General features: G+C 36.8%; 1 long non-coding RNA gene across 1 annotated transcript in view; it reads left to right on the top strand.

The window, feature by feature from the left end:
- The window catches only part of LOC110255493, a 133,468-nt gene continuing 117,827 nt past the window's right edge, over nucleotides 4,257-19,897 (top strand). The window contains exon 1 of the long non-coding RNA XR_002335879.1: nucleotides 4,257-4,503. This is a non-coding gene — a long non-coding RNA (uncharacterized LOC110255493). The remainder of the gene's footprint in view (nucleotides 4,504-19,897) is intronic.

Genomic DNA, 19,897 nt, shown 5'->3' on the forward strand with positions numbered 1-19,897 from the left:
CAGACTTTATGTGATGGGAACTAGACCCCAGTGACACTAGAGGAATTTGATGGATGCTTTATTATTGAAAGACATAACGAGAAGCTAAAGGAAAGCAAACTAAGAACAAGACATTCACATTGAGGAGAAAATAATTTATGGACAGGTGAAATGGAAGTGCAGTTTAGAGACCTTGCTAATTTGACATTTCTTTTTAATTAGTGTCCAGCTTCCATGAAATTTATACCAGAGTTTTTCTGAATGTTGCATAGGTTGATTTCATGGTTCAGCTTTAATTCCTGAAAGCATATTAACTGTACCTTCACTTTCTGCTGTGTCTAACAAAAAAATATGCAGAGAAAAAAATACCTAAAACATGCAAAGTTACACTAGGTTAAAAAGATGTATTATCTTTCTCCTCAGTGTGTAAAATTTTTGGTTTATTAGATAATTATGACTGACCCCCACTTTTCCTTGTCTATTGAAAGTGGAATTCATTTCAGAGTTCCTCTTGTGGCTCTGTGGGTGAAAAATCCAACATAGTGTCTGTGAGGATGTGGGTTCCATCCCTGGCCTCAGTCAGTGTGTTAAGGATCTGGCATTGCTGCAGCTGCAGCACCAATTCGACCCCTAAACTGGGAACTTTCATATGCTACAGGTGCAGCCCTAAAAGAAAAAAAAAAAAGGAATTCTTCATTTTGTTTTAATAATACTGAACAAAGCACTTACTAGAATATCGGGACACTTAAAAGATAAGTGAGACACAAACTCTGTCCTCTAGGAGTTGACAGTTTAGTGGGAGCTGAAAATCACTCCTCAAATTGAATGATATATACTGTGCTTGTCAAAAGGGGAGGTTGTACAAGATTGTATGGGTGGGGAGACTGTTCAGATGATGGGGGATCAGCCTGAAGGGGGCAGTAACATTTAAGATACATCTTGAAAGAGTAAGTGAAAAGCCAAATGAGGGAGAGAGAGGTCAAGGCAAAATGTCTTGGTAAACACTAGCTATACAAAGGAAATCGTTCTGTTTTAGAAGATAGCCTGAAATACAGAGTCTCATGTTTATTTTAAAAATATGAAAAAAAATATTTATGGGTTTTATTTTGCTTGTTTGTTTTAAATATTGAAGTAAGTATGGACTCACAGGAAATACACAGTACAAAATCTCACATACACATCACTCTGTTTCCCCCAGTGGTGATGTCTGTTAAAGAGGTCATAGAGAGGATGTGACCAGTGGTTGATCTATGAAATGGATCTGGGCATTCGGAGCCTCCTCACTTCCCTGTCCTTGGAATGTGCCCCACCTACTGTCCCCACAGTGGGAGCTGTTCCAAGAACAGTCTTGCAGTTGCCTAAAACAAACCTTGTCAGTGCATACCCTTGCTCATTAAACCTGCCACCTACCCACCTAGAGGGGTCTGCTTGTTTCTTTTGTTTCTCCTTGTCATGTGTGTACAGGACCTAGTTTGTGAAACTACAACATGTTATACAGATACAGTTTAATGTCAAAACCAGAAAATTGACTTTGGTACATTACTGCGAACTAGAATACAGACCTTATTCAATTTTTACTATTTTTTTTTAACTTGCATTCCTTTGTGTGTGTGTGTGTGTGTGTGTGTGTGTGTGTGTGTAGTGTAGTATAGTGTTTTTACTTTTTAATCAGGGGAATAGTATACAGTTGACCCTTTAATAATGCAGCGTTTAGGGGTGCTGACCTTCCCTGCAGTCCAAAATCTGAGTGTAATTTGTAATTGGGGAGTTCCCGTTGTGGCACAGTGGAAATAAATCCTACTAGGAACCATGAGGTTGTAGGTTCAATCCCTGGCCACACTCAGGGGGTTAAGGATCCAGCATTGCCATGAGCTGTGGTGTAGGTCACAGCTGTGGCTTGGAACCCACGATGCTGTGGCTGTGGTATAGCCCGGCAGCTACAGCTATGATTCCATTCCTAGCCTGGGAATCTCCATATGCCACGGCCCTAAAAAGATAAAAAAAAAATTGTAGTTCTTCATATCTGCACATCATGGTTGTACATCCCTGATTCAGTCAACCACAAACCCTATATACTGTAGTATTTAATATTGATAAAAATGTTATTGTAGGTAGACCCTTGCAGTTCAGTCCTGTGTTGTCCAAGGCTCAAGTTTAACTGGAGTTAGATTTAAGAAAATTGTCTGGCAACAGTATACAGGCAAGCTGGGAAGCAAGAAGACCGAATCAGAAATAATCACACTGAAACAGAAGAGGAAGAATGGGACCCTGTAATAGATGATGCCTGGCACAGTGTCAGATACAGAAGTGCTCAGTGGGTTAGTAAAGAGTTATATTTTCAGACTGCAGTTTTCAGATGTAAGAAAACAATGTGACCCCTTTTCAATTTGACATGGTGTGTGCACAGGCAGGAGTCAGACATAGAGATAACACATAGTCAGAACCCAGGGTGGCTTTCAGTCCAGCACAGTCAATAATATACTGCACAAGTCAAATATAAGGAGACTGGAAAACCAAGACAGTTCTCAAGTGGAATGAGGTGAATAGTGCAAGTTAGAAAGAGATCAGAGCAAGAATCCCAAGTCGTGGAGTTCTCATCGTGGCTCAGTGGTTAACAAATCCAAGTAGGAACCATGAGGTTGCGGGTTCGACCCCTGACCTCGCTCATTGGGTTAAGGATCCAGTGTTGCTGTGAGCTGTGCCGTAGGTTGCAGACGCGGCTCGGATCCCGCGTTGCTGTGGCTCTGGCATAGGCCGGGGGCTGCAGCTCCAACTGGACCCCTAGCAGAGGAACCTCCATATGCCCCAGGAGCGGTCCTAGAAATGGCAAAAAACCCCGCAAAAACCAAAAAAGAACCCCAAGTTTTAAATTGGCAACTATAGTGATATTTTGAGAAAAACGTAAAGGTATGTGTTTCCTGCCCTAATTGCTAGCAGACTGGTCATCATTTTTTCTATCTTAGCTTGCTAATAGCTTGTGGAAATTTTAAGATAAAAAAATCTTCTTTTTAAATGCAACACCTCTAAAGATCATACTTCCAGTTAAAGGTGCAGCTGGGATTTAATGTAGGGGGTTGGGCTACAGAGCCTGGTGATACCACTCTACGTTGTATGTCACTTCTTAGATCGACAAAAAAGCCCTGAACAGTATTTTTTGAGTTAAGCAGCAGGCAGTGGTTGAACATTTTCTTGGCAACCCTCAATAATTTGAATGGACTTCTGACTTTAAGCACTATAAGTTTTTCAAGTACTATATGTTCCACATTTACTTGCTGTGCAAGAAGGTAGATTTCTCCTGAGAAGTTGGAGAAAAAAAGAGTTTATATCTTTGTGAGTTTTCTAGGAAATATGGACCTGGTTTTCATGATTTTTTCAGCTATGGCCTGTCTTCAACAGTATACATTTATAAAGCAGAATGATTTAATTCTGTTTATGCCATTAAGTTGTTATATGATTTTGTGTAAACAATTCAGTCCTCAGATATTAGTATGAGAAAACCAAGTTTTTATTTAATAAAATAGTTGTATTTTGGGAGTGCTCTAGCTGTCTTTTTCTCTTTCTCCTCAAAGAATGGGTAAATTATACTATATGGACCATTTGGTTCTTAATGGTATGTAATAGAATACTGAGTAGTTTGTCTTGAATTTGGATTTAAGTAATTGGCATAGCCTGCATTCAACAGATAGCTTAATTGTAAAACAGTTTTTAATAAAGCATCTGAGTAAAGAAAACAAGTACCATTACATTCACTTTCCCCCCTAGAACATTAAATCCCAAAAGCCTTACCTAGAAAAATAATTCCTTGGGCTTTTAATATTGCTCCAAAAAATTTGAAATGCTGGTTAAATAAGGTTGATCTGATTTCTCTATTACAGAACTTTGTACTGTCTTTAGCATCGAATGTATTTAATTAAATGCTTTCCAAATCTAATTTTACCATTATTGAACATCATGGGCATCATTTTTCATGGAACCATGATAACAACTGAGATCAGTAGTCCTCAAAGGAAGCTGGACATTAGAATCACTTAGTGAGTTTGTGAAGCATATCCCTGCCAAGAGCAATTAACTCTGGGTCTTTGGAGGGTGAAAGGCTGCAGTAAGCAGAATAATGACCTCCCAAAGATGTTTATGTCCTGATTCCTGGAACCTATGAAATTCCTTACATGGCAAAGAGGAATTAAGGTAACAGATGGGATCAATGTTGTTAATTGGCTGACCTTAAATTAGATTATTACAGAATATCCATGTGAGCCCAATGTAATCAGAGGGGTCTTTAAATGTGGTTGCAAGGAAGCAAATGAGTCAGTCTTAGAGTGGCACAGTGGGAGGAAGGCTCAACCCTTTCCAGCTTCCCAGAGCGGAGAAGGTGGCTACCAGCCAAAACAATCGAGGCAGCCTCTGGAAGCAAGAGAAGACAAGAGAAGGAATTGTCCCTTAGAGAGTCTAGAAAGGAGCAAGACCATTTGAACATTTTGAGGTTTATCCAGTGAGGCTCATTTTGGACTTCTGACTTTAAGAACTGTAAGTAATAAATTTGTGTTGCTTTGAGCTGCTGAATTTGTGAAATTTGTTACAGCAGCAATGGGCAAGGAATACAGGGTCCAAGTACTGGTGATTTTTTTAATGTTCGTAACTAGTGTTTATTAAGGAGGTATTATAGTGGATACCGTTATCTAAATTTCCTTTACAACTCAAACTTAGAACTGTGTGGAAAATAATATTTCCATTTTACAGAGGAGAAAACTATGATTCAGAGAGACAAAGTTTTCTTGATATAAACCCATCTACTATTATTTTTATAATTTTTGTCCTTCATTTTCTTTATTTTTTCCCTAAAATTCCACTGATCTTAATATATATATTTGGCCACACCTGTGGCATATGAAAGTCCCTGGGCCAGGGATTGAATCCAATCAGCTGCTGCGAGAAAAGCTGGATCCTCAACCTGCTGCACCACCACGGGAACTCCCCATCTTAATATTTTCTTTTATGCATTGATTCAATTTGTCACATTTTTGATCACTTTTTCACCTCTTTAGCTCTAAGTGTTGGGAAATTTCTTTGGCTTTGTCTTTCAGACTCTTCTTTAAGCTTCTTATATGGTTAGCCATGTTACTAATTCCCAAGAGCTTCTTTTTTCCTGATGTTCGTAATCTTTCAGAGGTACCAGGTGATCCTCATGTGCAGCCAGGTTAAGGGAACTGAGTTAGAGGGATTATTGGTCATTGGAATCACCAAAGAAGTCTTTTATTAAACACTAATATCTGGCATCCACTACAAGGGATTCAATGAACATGCAAAATATTTATTTAATTTCCATAACATCTTCATAGGATCAGAAACATTATCAGAAGCAGAGATTTTTTTTTTTTTTTTGGTCTAATATTAGCCAGTTGGTGGATTTCAAACCAAGATGCAGGATGGATCCCAAAACCTCCATCATGAACTTAAACTCTTGTGAAGAGCCTGGTTAGTCCTCTTTGAAACATCATCATTAAACTTACTGGGCTATTTTCTGAGTTTCTTTTTCACAGAAAAAGCAGGAAGTTAGAAACAAAGGTGCTAATAAGAATAAAAACATAGATGGCAATAAATGAATGATTGAATGATCAGCAAACTAAGAGTGATGGCCGAGAATAAAGAATATAAAACCCTTCAGGGTTTAAAAGCATAAAAACATGAGGGTTTTTTGGTGTAAATGTTAGTAAATGCAGCTATATTTAGTGCTACCTGAAGTATTATTCCTTTGGAGTAGAATTCACTTTAATAACTGATTTAATAAGAAATCCATTTTTGTTCCATATATTTCATTCATGAGAAGAGGTATATATTTAACATTTCCTAATAGTAATATAAATAAATAAATGTTAATACTGGGAGAGAGAAGCATCAGTTGAGTATTTAATAGGTCAGTCAGGAGTTTTCAGAAATTCAATAAAATGTAGTACGGTGTGCATACATGTTAGGTAGCATATGGAAAGGATGCCTGTGTGCATACCAGACCTATTCAATTTGTAAAAAGTTAATGGCCATTCAAAATCAGATGAAATGTCAACGTACTTTGACATTTTGGTGACAGATTTAGGAGAAGCACAAAGACACCCAAACAAAGCTATAAAATCCAGTGGAAGATTTATTTATAAAGCTTGCTGATTTTAACAGCGAGAAAGGCAAAGATAAACAGCAAAACCAATTCCCTAGTGATCAGGTCCTTTCCATTTCTCTTCTTCCCCATTAAAGACCATAATCCTAGCATATGTTAAATCTTGAAAAATTTCAGCTCTCTGTTCCTCTGAGTGTTGTAATGAAAAGAGCACTGAACTAAAGGCAAAACACTAGCTACTTGTGTGACACTGAGTATAAACCATTACAGCAGAGCAATTTCTCCTACCTATAAACTGAGTATTTCACTTGTGTTCTCCATCACAAAGGATTGTAAAAAATAATGCATGGGAAGGTGATTTTTGAAAATAGTAAACCAACATGTAAATAAATATTTGATTCAATGATTTATAGTCAGTCTGGTTATCTATCCCTGAATAAAAAGTGACCCCAAAACATAGCTGCTTCAAACAACAGCATTGTGATAGCATCTTAGGGTAGAAATCTGCACACAGCTTCATTCAGTCTTCTGCTTCAGGGTCTCATAAGTGTGGTCCCAAGGGTCTGCTGTGGTTATGATCATCTCAGGGTTCAACTAGGGAAGGATCTGCGTCCAAGCTCACTCACACTGTTGTTGGAAGGATTCAGTTCCTTTCAGCTTATTCTCAGTTTCTTATCTGCTGTTGGCGTTAGGCTGGCCACAGTTACTTAGTACATGGACCTCTCCAATATGGCATTTTGCTTCATCAATATTTACAAGCCTAGAAGACAATAGAAAGAATACAGAAAGATGGAAGTTAAAGTCATTTATAGCCAAACTGTGGGAATGACATCTCATCTCTTTTGCCTTACTCTATTACTTAGAAACAAGCTACTAGGTCTATCTTACATTCAAGGCTTTGTAACCATATTATAGTGCAAACATTAGGAGGTGAGGGTCATCTGAAAGCTGCCTCTCAAGTGAACTATTTCCTATTCCTTAAACATAACCTGGGCTTGGCTCTCCCTGAGTTTCTTTCTTTCCTTAAAAAAAACCCTCAAACCCAGCTCAACCTTCAAGGTCCAACTCAATTATGATCTCTCTTGTGGGTGGGTGTGTGAATTCTCTTGACTCTTCAGTTAGATGGGGGTCTTTCCAATAACTAAATTCTCAAAGCATTTGGCCTTCAACTCCTGCTTATCTCACATACTTGCTCTTGATTTCTGTAACACAGTTGTAGCTTTCAGACCTATCTATTTATAAAGGCACTAAAGGCCTTATAAATCAGGCCTTAGACATCTTTGTATTCTCCCATGGGGTAAAGGACAATCAAGACTGCAAAATGAATCATCCTTACATATTTATTTAATTAAGGTCCTTTTTTTAGTGAAAAGATTAAAATCAGCCGTGTTTTGATCTTCTTTCTGATAAGGGGCTTACACAAAGCCACCAAGAGTCAATCAGTAATATCATTTCTAAAATAGCTGAAGTCCAGGGATTCCTGATACTTTTTTTTTCCTCCAAAGGAACTGTGGTCTGCCCTTCTAATGGCTTCATTCTTTGAGCATGAACCTGAAGAAAATCACGGGACCAACTGACCTCAACAGGATAGTCCTAGATTTTGGGTGCTTGTTCATGATATGTGCACACTTTTGTTCTAAGAGTTTTTCTATGGCTCCATACTTCCAGTTACTAAAATATTCTGTAACAAGCTTAATTTTCAGGCAGTCTTTCCCCTGAGTAAGACGTTGTAATAAGAAATTTTTCTTTTATATTAACTTATTAAAAAAACTTATTATATGGGTAATATTTTTTAACTATACCCTGTTTGTACATAAATAGACCTACACTCCAAAGAAATCACTTAGATAATAGCCTGGGTAAAAGTGTGTCTGAGGAGCCATAAAGTTAAATTGGTACAGTAGAGTCTAAGTCAAGATTTGTACTTCTATGGGATATTTATTTTTATAAAGTTTGGTCCAACATTCTTAACATTATTATAAGCTAATGGAAATTAATTAATTTCAGTTCAAAAGATTTCAAAAGTTTCACTGGCTTTTACTCCAGAACACTTAAGTGGCTTGATAATCTGTTGATACTGGCCCCCTGGGGTTTTGGTTTAGACTCAATCTACTTTGAGCTCTCTTTTCTAAACTTAATCCAAAAAAGGCTTGGAAATAGCATATTTCAAGGCAACTCAAATGTTAAACTCTCTACAAATCCCTTCTTCAGCATCTCTCACCACACTTGCTGCTTGTCATTACCATTTATTATAGGGGAGAATTCCAGAAGGTCTGGACTGAGTTTGGCTTTTCTCCAAGGCTTTTCCCCATCAACAGTCCCTGTGTAGGAAATGGCCAATGTTCAGAGTTAAATTTTTGGCTAAGTAACTAGGACTTCATCCATTTGTTCAGTGGTCCATGTACTCTAAAGCATCATGGGGTTTGATTCAGTATGCTGAGCGCCAAGTCACAGGAAGAATCTATCTTTCCTGTGATATTTCACTGCATTTTATGCTTCATTGTGTGGGAGAGAGGAATTGTGAATTGATGGAAAAATAAAATTGGACAAAAAATTGGGAGATAGGGTTTTAGTTCATGCCACTTTCATTATACCATTGGTGAAGTTATTATCCTTTCATTCATCTGACAAAAGATATTTGCACATGACTGAGTCTGGCACCATTGTAGGCAATGAGATTAAGTAGTGAACCAAAAATGTTCTAGCTCTCATAGATCTTATATTTAGTCTGGAAGTAGGTAATGAACAAATAATCAAGCAGACCTACATTATGCCAGATGATGATAAGTGCTATGCTAAATAAATAAATAAATCTTATAAAGCACTAAAGAGTAGAATAAAAATTGGAGGTGGGTGTGTATGCTGGCATAGATAGGACAGCATATGAGCAGTGACGTGAAGAAAGTGAAAGAGGTAGTTTATGCATTTTTGGAAGGAGGAAGTTCTGAAAGCATAGAAAATATGTAGACACTAAGGTAGGAAAATTGTGTGTGTTTGAAGAAAGTCAAAAATGTAGGGTAGAGATGGAGAGAAGAGTACGAAATGAAATGGGGGGGTTGGGTGTGGTCCTATTGGAATAAGTAGGCCATTATAGTCAAAATCTTTGATTTAGATTTTGAATGAGAAAGGAAGTCATTAGAGAGTCTTAAACAAAGAGGCGCTTTGTCTATTATTTTAAAAAGGATCCATCTGCTTGTCATATTGAGAACAGACTTGGGAACAGAGAAGGAAGAAATCAAGAGGCTATAGTAATAAAGTAGGGGAAATCATGGTGTCTCTTGTATCAGGAAATAGCGATTGGGATGGGCCAAAGAGTCACATTATTGCTCTAGTCCCTGGTGTCAAGTGATAGGACTTCTGGCTGGTTCAGACGTAGGGCGTTAAGAAAAAGTGAAGAGTTAAGGATGGCCCAAATGCCATAGTTGCAAGTATGACATTGCCATTTGTGTAGGTGGTTAGACTCTGGGAGGGACAAATAGTGGGGATAGATAGGGGGATCTGTTTTATACATTTTCATTATGAGATATGTTATTAAATTGGAGATAAATTCATAGTTAAGTATACAAGTCTGAGTATATGAATTTCAGGGACTGGTTGAAATCATCTAAGAAACAAGTCTATCAATAAAAAAGAAGATGAAAGACTGAGCTCTGAGGCATGCAAACATTTAGAGATAAAGTATGTATGGAAGTCTCCATGAAATAGGGGAAATGAGACAATGTGTAAAGAATTTTGAAAAATTTATTGAAACTAATATATATAGTAGGTACTGTGATAGATACTGTGATTCAGTGATGAATAAAATAGTTTCTGCCCTTGAGGATTTCACAGTTTACTGGAGCTTTAATAGCTATTTATATAGAGAGCTATATAGAATGGCCTCTGGGCTCAGGGAAGACTGAGCTGCTATCTCTGCCTTTGAACATTGGAAATGCTTCAGAAAAGAGGTGACATTTGAGCTGGCAGAAAAACATGAGATTGCATTTTCCAGATAGATAAGGGAGTGAAGGATAATCCAGGTATGAGGAATGGTGTATACGAAGGTGCAGATTTGGACCATGTATGTGTAGGTGTGTACAAAGAAGAGGCATGAGAGGCATAGTCGTAGAAATAAACACAGACATTGGAATTACAGTGAACTGGCATCTGCCCCCCAGTGGCTGTGTCATTTGGGGCAACTTATTTACCTGCATGATTTTTTGGTTCCTTATTTATAAATCATGGGAATACTGTCTTCCTTGCATGATTGTTATGAGGAGTAGGAGTCAGTGTCTCTAGCCCTCACCTCCATGATTACAGTACAGTAGCTGCACAGTATTGGGTACTAGACAAGGTTATTACTGCATTTCCCAGGCCCCAGAAGAGTTACCTTGAGAGCTAAGACTGAAGGAGTTGGACATTTATTTTCACTTCGCTGGGAAGAATTTGAAAAATTTAAACCATGGTTCTTATGTGCCTTTGTTATGTGAAAACAACTGTTACAACTGAAAAGAAAGGATTAGAAGGGAAAGGAGGAAAAATGAGAAGAATAGAGGAAGGGAGAAAGAGGGAAAAAAGAAATAGTCAAGGAAAGGAAATAGTGAAAAGGGAGTGGAAGGAAGGGAGAGAGGCACAAAAGAGAGTAAAAGGAAAAGAATATTAAAATGGTTTTGATATGCCACCATCCATTATGCAAAGTATCTTAACAGACATTACCAGTTATTCCGGACAATCATACTTGAATACTAGACTGGATCGTGATGATATCAGCCATTTGATAAAACTGGGAAGAATGTTGAGGAAAGTGGCAACTTAAAAAAAACAAACTATTTTTGATGGCCCAAGATGACTAATTTACATCAATTTGGTCAACTAGGCTTTTTGTCTATTAGCTCCATTAAAAATCTGATATCTGGACCCCTGGAATTTTGAGTTAGACTGTAAAATGCAGAATGCTTTTTCTTCAATTTACTTACAACTGAAAAGACTCAGAGCCCCTGGAGTTTATTTAAAACTCTGCAATGTCTCAGAATTAGTCTTTGAAAGCAAGTTTCCCCCTTTCGCACCCCTCCACACAACCAAAAATAGAAGCTGTACCCAAAGGTAGTTCTCTCCAGGAAAAGAGGGCACAGAAATTTAAATTCTGAGGATTAGCAGGATGCGAGGGAAGATAAGGCTTAAGCAATAAAGTGATTACAATAATTAAAACCAAAAGGCAATTTAAAGTTTCTGAAGCTTGAAGTTGGAAATTTTCCTACAAAGCTGAAGTTTTAATGCTCAGACCCCTCTCCTGAGTTTCAGCCCTGAATATCTTTCTATTGGGAACCTCTATGTGAATGATCCCCAGGAAGCCTGCATGCCTCAGAGGTGTTTAAGCTCAAAGTGTTCAAAAGTGAATTCATTATAGTTTTGGTAAGATTTCTCCCTTTTTTATCCCAAAAGCAGTGAAAGGTAGCAAGATCAAGGCAGGTCAAAAGCCTTCAATTGTTCCTTGATGGTTCCATTTGCCTTAACTTCATTTTCCACATCCAATCAGCTGTCAAGGTCAGATTCTAGTTTTCCTAGCACATGCTTAGCTTTCCTAATTTATCCAATTCAGGACGAACCCCTGTTCTCCACCCTCATCTTGAGAATGCTGGTCACCTGTGTCCACGAGTGATCTATAGAGTCTACATTGTGTTTGTGTGTGATGGGGGTGGGGTGAGGTGGACCCTCACATATTTTGTGTGTACCCTACTTAGGAGAAGAGCTATTACTGTTTGAAGATAAATAGGTTTCTTATAAATCCACTTTGTTCTTTCCATAAACTGTGGGAAAGAAATTGAGGTGATCTTTAGGGTTAACTGGAAAAAAAGGAAAGGCCCTTAGATGCTTATCTTTTTTCTTCTGTTAAAAAAAGAAATTATTGGAGTAGAGTTGACTTGCAATCTTGCATTTTTTTCCAAGTGTACAGCAAAGTGAATCAGTTATACATTTACCTAAATCCATTCTTTTTTCCCCTATAAGGTTTTACAGATCATTGAGTTGACCTCCCTGTGCTATACATAGGTCCTTGTTAGTTTTCTCTCTTATATACAGTAGTGTATATGTATTAATCTCATCCTCCCAATTTATCCTTCCCTCCTCATGGTTTCCACTTGGGTAACCCTAAGTTTGATTTTGAAATCTGTGTGTTTGTTTCTGTTTTATAAATAAGTTCTTTTGTGTTATTTTTTATTAGCTTCTACATATAGGTGATCTTATGCAATATTTCTTTCTCTGTCTTACATACTTCCTTAGTATGATAATCTCTAGGTCCATCCATGTTGCTGCAAATGGCATTATTTCATTCTTTTTTTCTGACTGAGTAATATTCCATTATAATATATACATACCACATCTGCTTTATCCATTCCTTTGTCCATGGACATTTAGGTTGCCTCCATGCCTTGGTTATTGTAAATAGTGCTGCAGTGAACATTGGGGGTACATGCATATTTTTGAAATAGGGTTTTCTCTGGATATATGGCCAGGAGTGGGATTATTGGATTATGTGGTAGTTTGATACTTAGGATTTTAAGGAACATCCATACTATTCTCCATAGTGGTAGCACCAATTTATATTCCCACAAATAGTGTAGGAATGTTCCCTTTTTTCCACACCCTCTCCAGCATTTATGTTTGTAGACATTTTGATGATGGCCATTCTGACTAGTGTGAGGTGATACCTCACTGTAGTGTTGATGAACATTTTTCTAATAATTAGTGATGTTGAGCATCTTTTATGTGTTTTTGGGCTATCTGTAAATCTTCTTTGAAGAAATGTCTATTTAGATCTCCTGCCCATTTTGTGATTGGGTTGTTTACTTTTTTGTGATACAAAGCTTCTTGAGCTGTTTGTTTATTTTGTAGATGAGTCCTTTGTCAGTTGATTCATTTGCAAAGATTTTCTCCCACTCTGTGTGTTGTCTTTTGTTTTCTTTAATGGTTTCCTTTGCTGGGAAAAAGCTTTTTTTTTCCCTTCATTTTTTTAAAGTATTATTGAATTATAGTTGAATTATTATTGAATTATAGTCACAATGTTGTGACTGTCTTTTCTCCATTGCATATTCTTTGCTCCTTTGTCATAAATTAGTTGACCATAAGTACATGGATTTATCTGTGGGCTTTCTATCCTGTTCTCCTGATGTATATTTCTGTTTTTGTGACAGTACTATACTGTTTTGATGATGGTGGCTTTATAGTATAGTGTGAAATAGGGGCCCTGATGCCTCCAGTTTGGTTTTGTGTATGTATGTGTATGTTTTCAATATTGCTTTTGCTCTTTGGGGTCTTTTGCGTTTCCGTATGAATTGTAAAATTTGTTGTTCTAGTTCTGGGAAAAATGCCACTGGTAATTTTATGGGGATTACATTGAATCTGTAGATTGCCTTGGGTAGTAGAGCCATTTTGCCAATTTTGATTCTTCTAATCCAATATCATGGCATTCATGGCATATCTTTTCATCTGTTTGTGTCATTTTTTATATCTTTCATCAGAGTACAGGTCTTTTGCCTCTTTAGGTTAAGTTTATTCCTAGGTACTTTGTGAAGCAATGGTAAATGCTTTTATAATTCTTCCAGGCTACTCAGAGTTTCTGAGATATGAAGTGATTTTTATGCACAGTCATGCATTAAAATACTATATTTGGCTTTTTATTAATTGATTATTATTACTAATGTAATATTTGTTATAGACTCACCAAAGTAGCTAGAATTACACTTTTAAGGTCTGGGTTCTCTTTGTTCCAAGGGAAGTAAAAACAACTTTTGGAATTTCTGAGACAGAGGAGTTTTCCATATCATGTATGGGAAAATCAGGCAGATACTTGATCCATGTATTCTTTTGCTTAGATGGTATGAAGCATTCGTCCCTTAAGCAAGATGTTTGAATTTTAAGAGGGAGAGATGAAGGAAAGATTTCTCTGTGCTTTAAGGTTTAGAGGGAAAAGTTGCCTGTTGCCAACAACTGGAATTCCTGAAACTGGAATATGGGAGATGGGAGAGGTAGAACCTTCTGAAATTTTGAGAATTGACTCTTGAATCATGGAAGCATCCCTGAACTGACAGAATCTTGAGGCTGATAGCTGTGTGGGTCTCTGAGGAGACTGACATTATTCAGGAGCCTTTGAAAAGCTCCATGGTAAGAGCTGAAACTGACCTGAGGACTGTAGAACCCCTGGCTCCTCATCATCCCTCAGACCTGAGTAGCAGCTAAAGTCTCCAATTAATGACGTGGAGGAGCATGGGGGAAGAGGCTGTGGAGAAGGGCTTCCTTTACCCAAACTGTGGAAATGTCAATATTGTCCTCTGATCAGTAGTTGGGAGCAAGGATTGAACATGGATTGATAATGGCTTTGTCAACTCTAATGACTGGCAGCTAGAATTAAGTTTTGATTTGATGGAAAAAAAGGAAATGTGAAGTGTCTGGCACTCTGAATGTTGTGAACTAATTCATGTTTTTACACACAAATTCATAGTGATCCTTAGTTCAGCTGAAATTTGATATCTAGAAAAATAAATGACTCATTTTAAATATTGATGAGATATTTAAAAATATGATCTCTTGAATGGTGGTAGCACCTAAGATTGTTTTACAGCTTGCAGAATAGTGAGTGCAAGTTTATGATGCTAGAAAACAGTTAATCCCGGATATTGGATACTGAATTCTTTCCAATTTTACTTCATTTTTGAACCTCCATAAATCAGTTTCATCAGTGCAGATGAATCGGTTTTCCTACTTTATGCTCATGGCTGAAAATTCCAAGTACTATCTCTTAAAGGTACCTCTTTCCAGAGGCAGTTAATAGAATAGAAAACCAATAATTTGCTTTACCTCATCTTGGAAATGAGGAAATAATTTAGTTCAGTTACACAAATATATATTGAGTGCCTACTATATGTATTTAACAGACAAGGCAGTGGGATCCAGTGGAAATAGCATGAGAGCGAAATATATTGGAAATGATAGTATCTTGTTTTATAATCTGAGCCCAAATATCTACTAGATGAGTGTCTTTCTGAAAGTCATTTGACTTTATCCCCTTTATCCCATGTCTGCCTCACAATGTTATGACAATTGTCAAAGTGTAATTGTGGCTGCTTATTTGTTCAGTCTACAGAATGAGGAAAAATTATCACCTCTACTAGTCCCTATAAATTTTGTGATGCCCAAAAAAAGAAAATCCTTTGAAAATTCAAGAAAGAGGTAGTTCTGAGAACAATTTATTCAGGAGATAGAGTCCTTTCAATGAAAGTATGTTTAAGCTTAACTCATTGCATATGAGAGTTATAATGATAATCTAGAAAAAATGTAATGGTTGTAAATGGAGATATTAACAAGTAAATAATTTGTTTAAAATCATAAAAAAGTTCACAAAGGCAAGATTGAATTCATTATATCATGACCTACATAAGGCCAAGGGTCTCCTCTGTTACCATGTTTTCAAAATAGTAAGCATTTGATAAATTTTATTAAGTGAATCCTCAATTTTAAACTTATTTTCAGAATCAATCAAACATTATCTTCTGTGTGATTCTGCATCACCTGGAATGGCCTGTTAAAGTACAGATTTCTGGGCCTGTCAGAGAATTTCTGATTCAGCTGGTCTGATTATTTGCATTCCTAGCAAGCTACCAGGTGATGCTGTCCATGCTGCTCTGAGGAGCACAACTGAGAAGCAGTTCTCCTGAAACACCAGTTCATGCACTGGGGAGATAGGTAGGAATTACTTAGGAAGCCATTAAAATAGATTCTAGGCCTTAACCTCAGATTCTCTTTCTGCAGGTCTTGGCTGGGACCAAGGCATCTATGTATTGTAAAAGCTTCCAGGTCATATTAGTAATCTGGGTTTGGAAAACCCCTTCTCTATATAGAGCTAAAGGCTTCCTGAGTTGTTACACTATACCTGGGCTTTTCTTAGGTTTGAAGTTTCAGAATAAATCTAATAAAAATAATCAAACATTGTTCTGATATAATGGGAGCAAGAAATAAACAAGAGCTAGATTCTATTTAGAGCAATACTGGTTTATTTGTTTTTGATTAAATTTAAGCATTTATATAGAATATAAATTTCCTTCAAAAAGATGATGACATTGCTTTGGGTTTTATGTCTTTAAAAGCATTTGGAAGCTAGGTTGCACATATATATGTATATAGATATAGTGATATGCATGGTATAATAGCTCATATGATTCTTTCATCTTTTTTAAAACTTTTTAAATGGAGTTATTGCAGAAGGTATTTTGTTGATTCTAAATTTATCAAAGTTATCTGCTGAACAGTACGAGAGATGAGCCAGTGAACTCTCAAATAAGATTTTAGTGATGGATGGTACTTACCTACCTGCTAAAGAGTGTCACACTTATTCATTTTTCATGGCACTTTCAGCCTTTGCTGTTTATACTTCTCCATATCAAATGTCTCATCTATATGTGAAGGTAATTTTTTTATATAACCAGTAATTTTGTAAACCCCCATGGCAAACTTAAGCATCAACCTTTATCTTCCATAGAAGATCCTTGGAGAAGAATTCTAAGCCAGGATTTAGTTGCAAGCTTGGCAGACGATGAAAGAAAAATCTAAGCTGACGCTTCATCACTATTTCGGTTATGTAATACAGAAATGAGTAAATATTTATTTTAGTCTATTAAGCGAGCAGGTGTGGCTTGAAGATAGGCCAGGGTGAGCTAAATTAAGTAAGAGGTGGTAATTTTACAAAATTACTTTCCTGACCACCATGAAAACTTATATTGCACCTTTGAGATTAAAGGTTTTTCACAAATTGAAGTCTAATCCAGGGAAATTTATTTTCCAAATAAAGTATATATACTTTCCAGTTTTATTTTTCATTTCACATATTCAGGTAGGATGAAACTTGAAACGATGTTTAAAATCTCTTTAGATTTTCTTTTACAATCAGTCTAAAAAATTCTAGCACTATTCAAGATAGCATTCCTTCTAAGACCAAAGATCCCAATTTGCTCTGTATTTGCCATAATGTACTTTAATCATATAAAAACACTGAAAAATCTGATTTATGAAGCATTAGGAGACCATGCCTGGAAAAATACTCAGTAAATGCTTCCTTAATTTTTATAAAGTAATTGTGCTAAATTAGAAATGAAACAACCCTTCTAAAGGGTCACACATATCAGTACACACAAGACATCAATAAATTTTTTTATCGGCTAGAGGCACAGTAAATGCTGAAGCAATACAAAGATGCAAAGGTAAAATCCTTGCCTTTAATGAACTTAGCTTCTAGAAAGTAAGGCAGGTGTGCAAAATGTCAGAATGGGATCAGCTATATGACCAAGTGCCAAGTGTCAAATGGACTAGGAGTTGTGCAGGCTTCATGGAGACATAATTATCAAGTTAAAACATGTATGAATACTCAGTGCAGACAAGATGAGTGAGGAAATTATATACCAGAAGAATTCATAAGAAAGTCTGGTGCATTTGGGTTACAACTTGTTCTTTATGAAGGCCTACGGTGGCGGGTAAGATGGAGAAAAAGGCCTCTGGTGGGGGTAAATTGGACAGTGGCCAGGGAGAGATCAGATCGTGAAGGGAGTTGTCTATATATCAAATATAGGAGGTTTGTGTTTATCTTTTAAAATCTGGGTAATTTAATTTTCACTTGGTAGGAAGTGATTTGCCAAGATTTTGCTGGCCATTCCCAGCATCACTGTTTTCTCTGCAGATGTAGGCAAAATGAACACATGTAAATGCTGCCAAGTCACGTGTGAGAAAGTAACCGCTAGGTGGCAGAACTGTACCATAATCTGCTGCCAGGACCAAAATGCTGATCCCAGAACACCTTCCTCCTACTCCATTTTCAAAACCAGGGTTGGCTCCACACTGAAGCTAGGAGTCTAGGTCTGTCTAGAAGCTTCACTGGATATTAAACAGCTAATTATAAGGCGCTCTTGTCACCACAGACAACCTGCAGCCCCCAGCCCAGCTCCTTTGTCCTCCCTGTGGTCATCAGTTGTTGTTTGAATGCAGAGTGGAAATATTCTTTAATTATTTCTTTGATTTAAAAACAAAATCAAGGCTCATATATCAGCAGACACACCATATTTCACATATAATTAGCTCAAAACTAAATTTAGCATTGTGCAAAAATAAAATGTCAATCTAATAGCTTTTCTAAAAATTTTCCTGCTGCCAACATAGAATAAATCCATTGCCATATGACCCATCAATGCAGCAGAAAACATGGGGTCTCATGGTATTTTGTTAGCAAACTCTTGTAATTGATTTATTTTTCTAGACTACCGGCTGGGTTATTGTGTGTTTTTAGTTATACTATCAGTAGATATATTGAACTACTTTGTTGTTGTTGTTGTTTGTATTTTGAAGAATAGGCATTCTGAGTTTAAATATTCTCCAATTTAGATCTGCCACTTTAGAATGGGAGAATGCTAACATGTTGACAGTATTAAATATCTTAATATACCTCTTCAATATAATGTAAACATTTGTCTAAATTTAGTTATGGATCCAGTGTTGCCATGAGCTGTGGTGGGGGTCTCAGACATGGCTCAGATCCCGCATTGCTGTGGCTCTGGTGTAGGCCAGGGGCTACAGCTCCAATTGGACTTCTAGCCTGGGAACCTCCATATGTTGCGGGTGCGGCCCTGGAAAAAGACAAAAAGACAAAAATGAAAAAAGAAACCAGCCTAAGATCATGACTATATCATCAAAGGAACATGCTGATGGATTAACCAAATTAAAAATTTGATTAATGGAATTAATGAATAAAGTTAATCAATGTACCATTAACTAAAAAATAATACATACAGATCATCCATGACTAATTATTGTCTAAACTCATGGCAACACTGGATCCATAACCCACTGAGCAAGGCTAGGGATCGAACCCGCAATCTCATGGTTCCTAGTCGGATTTGTTAACCACTGAGCCATACAGGGAACTCCTTAGGCTGGTTTTCTATTAACTGACTAATGTGGAGGTAAATAATCCCCTGAAAAAGTAATTAATTACCTCCTGCTTCTCCAAGTAATATTCAATTTAGTTTTATATCTACGATACAAAACTGTGTATAGGCCTTTCTAGCGTAGGAAGGGGATTATGGAAGCGTGAGCTTATTTTGTGTGTGTGTATATAGGCATATAGGTGTGGGACGTTCAAGTATTCTTCTTGAGGTGAGACAGATGTTAATATTTTAAATACATCTTAACAATAAATTCTGTAAAAACCATAATCTAATTAGACTTTATGGATGGAGAGACTTCTAGATTCTGAACAAAGACAGTTAATTTGTAGTAACCATTTAAAAAAGCCCACATATGCATGCATACCAATCACATACATTTTAAGTACAATATTCCCCAAATCTTCAGGGCCAACCAGGAATTCCCAATGCAGACTTTCAAATTACATTTGTTTCTAAAAAGGACTAGAATGTGTCATTGAAATATAAAACTCATTACAACATTTATTCTGTTGCTTACTACACCTGAATCTATTTTTCAGGGGCTCATTATGTGTAGTTAGAAATAATTACACAAAGCTTAGGTATTTCTCCATTTATGAGAGAACTAGTGAAGGTCAAACTGCAGGTCAGCATGATCTCCTATAATAACCTTTTACTTCTTTCTTTGCCTTTTTCTATCACTTGCGTCTCCCCTTTCTACTTTTATTTTCTACTTTTTACAATAAAAAAAAAAATGAAGAACTCAATTGGAAAATATACGCATTCCAAGTTTTTTCCCCCTTTACCCCTAGATAAAATACGCTGAAAGTTTTATACGTTATTAACAAGAAAACTAGTTATTTTAAACTTA

This window comes from Sus scrofa, chromosome 9 (genome assembly GCF_000003025.6).
Source record: "Sus scrofa isolate TJ Tabasco breed Duroc chromosome 9, Sscrofa11.1, whole genome shotgun sequence".
Lineage (NCBI taxonomy): Eukaryota > Metazoa > Chordata > Mammalia > Artiodactyla > Suidae > Sus > Sus scrofa.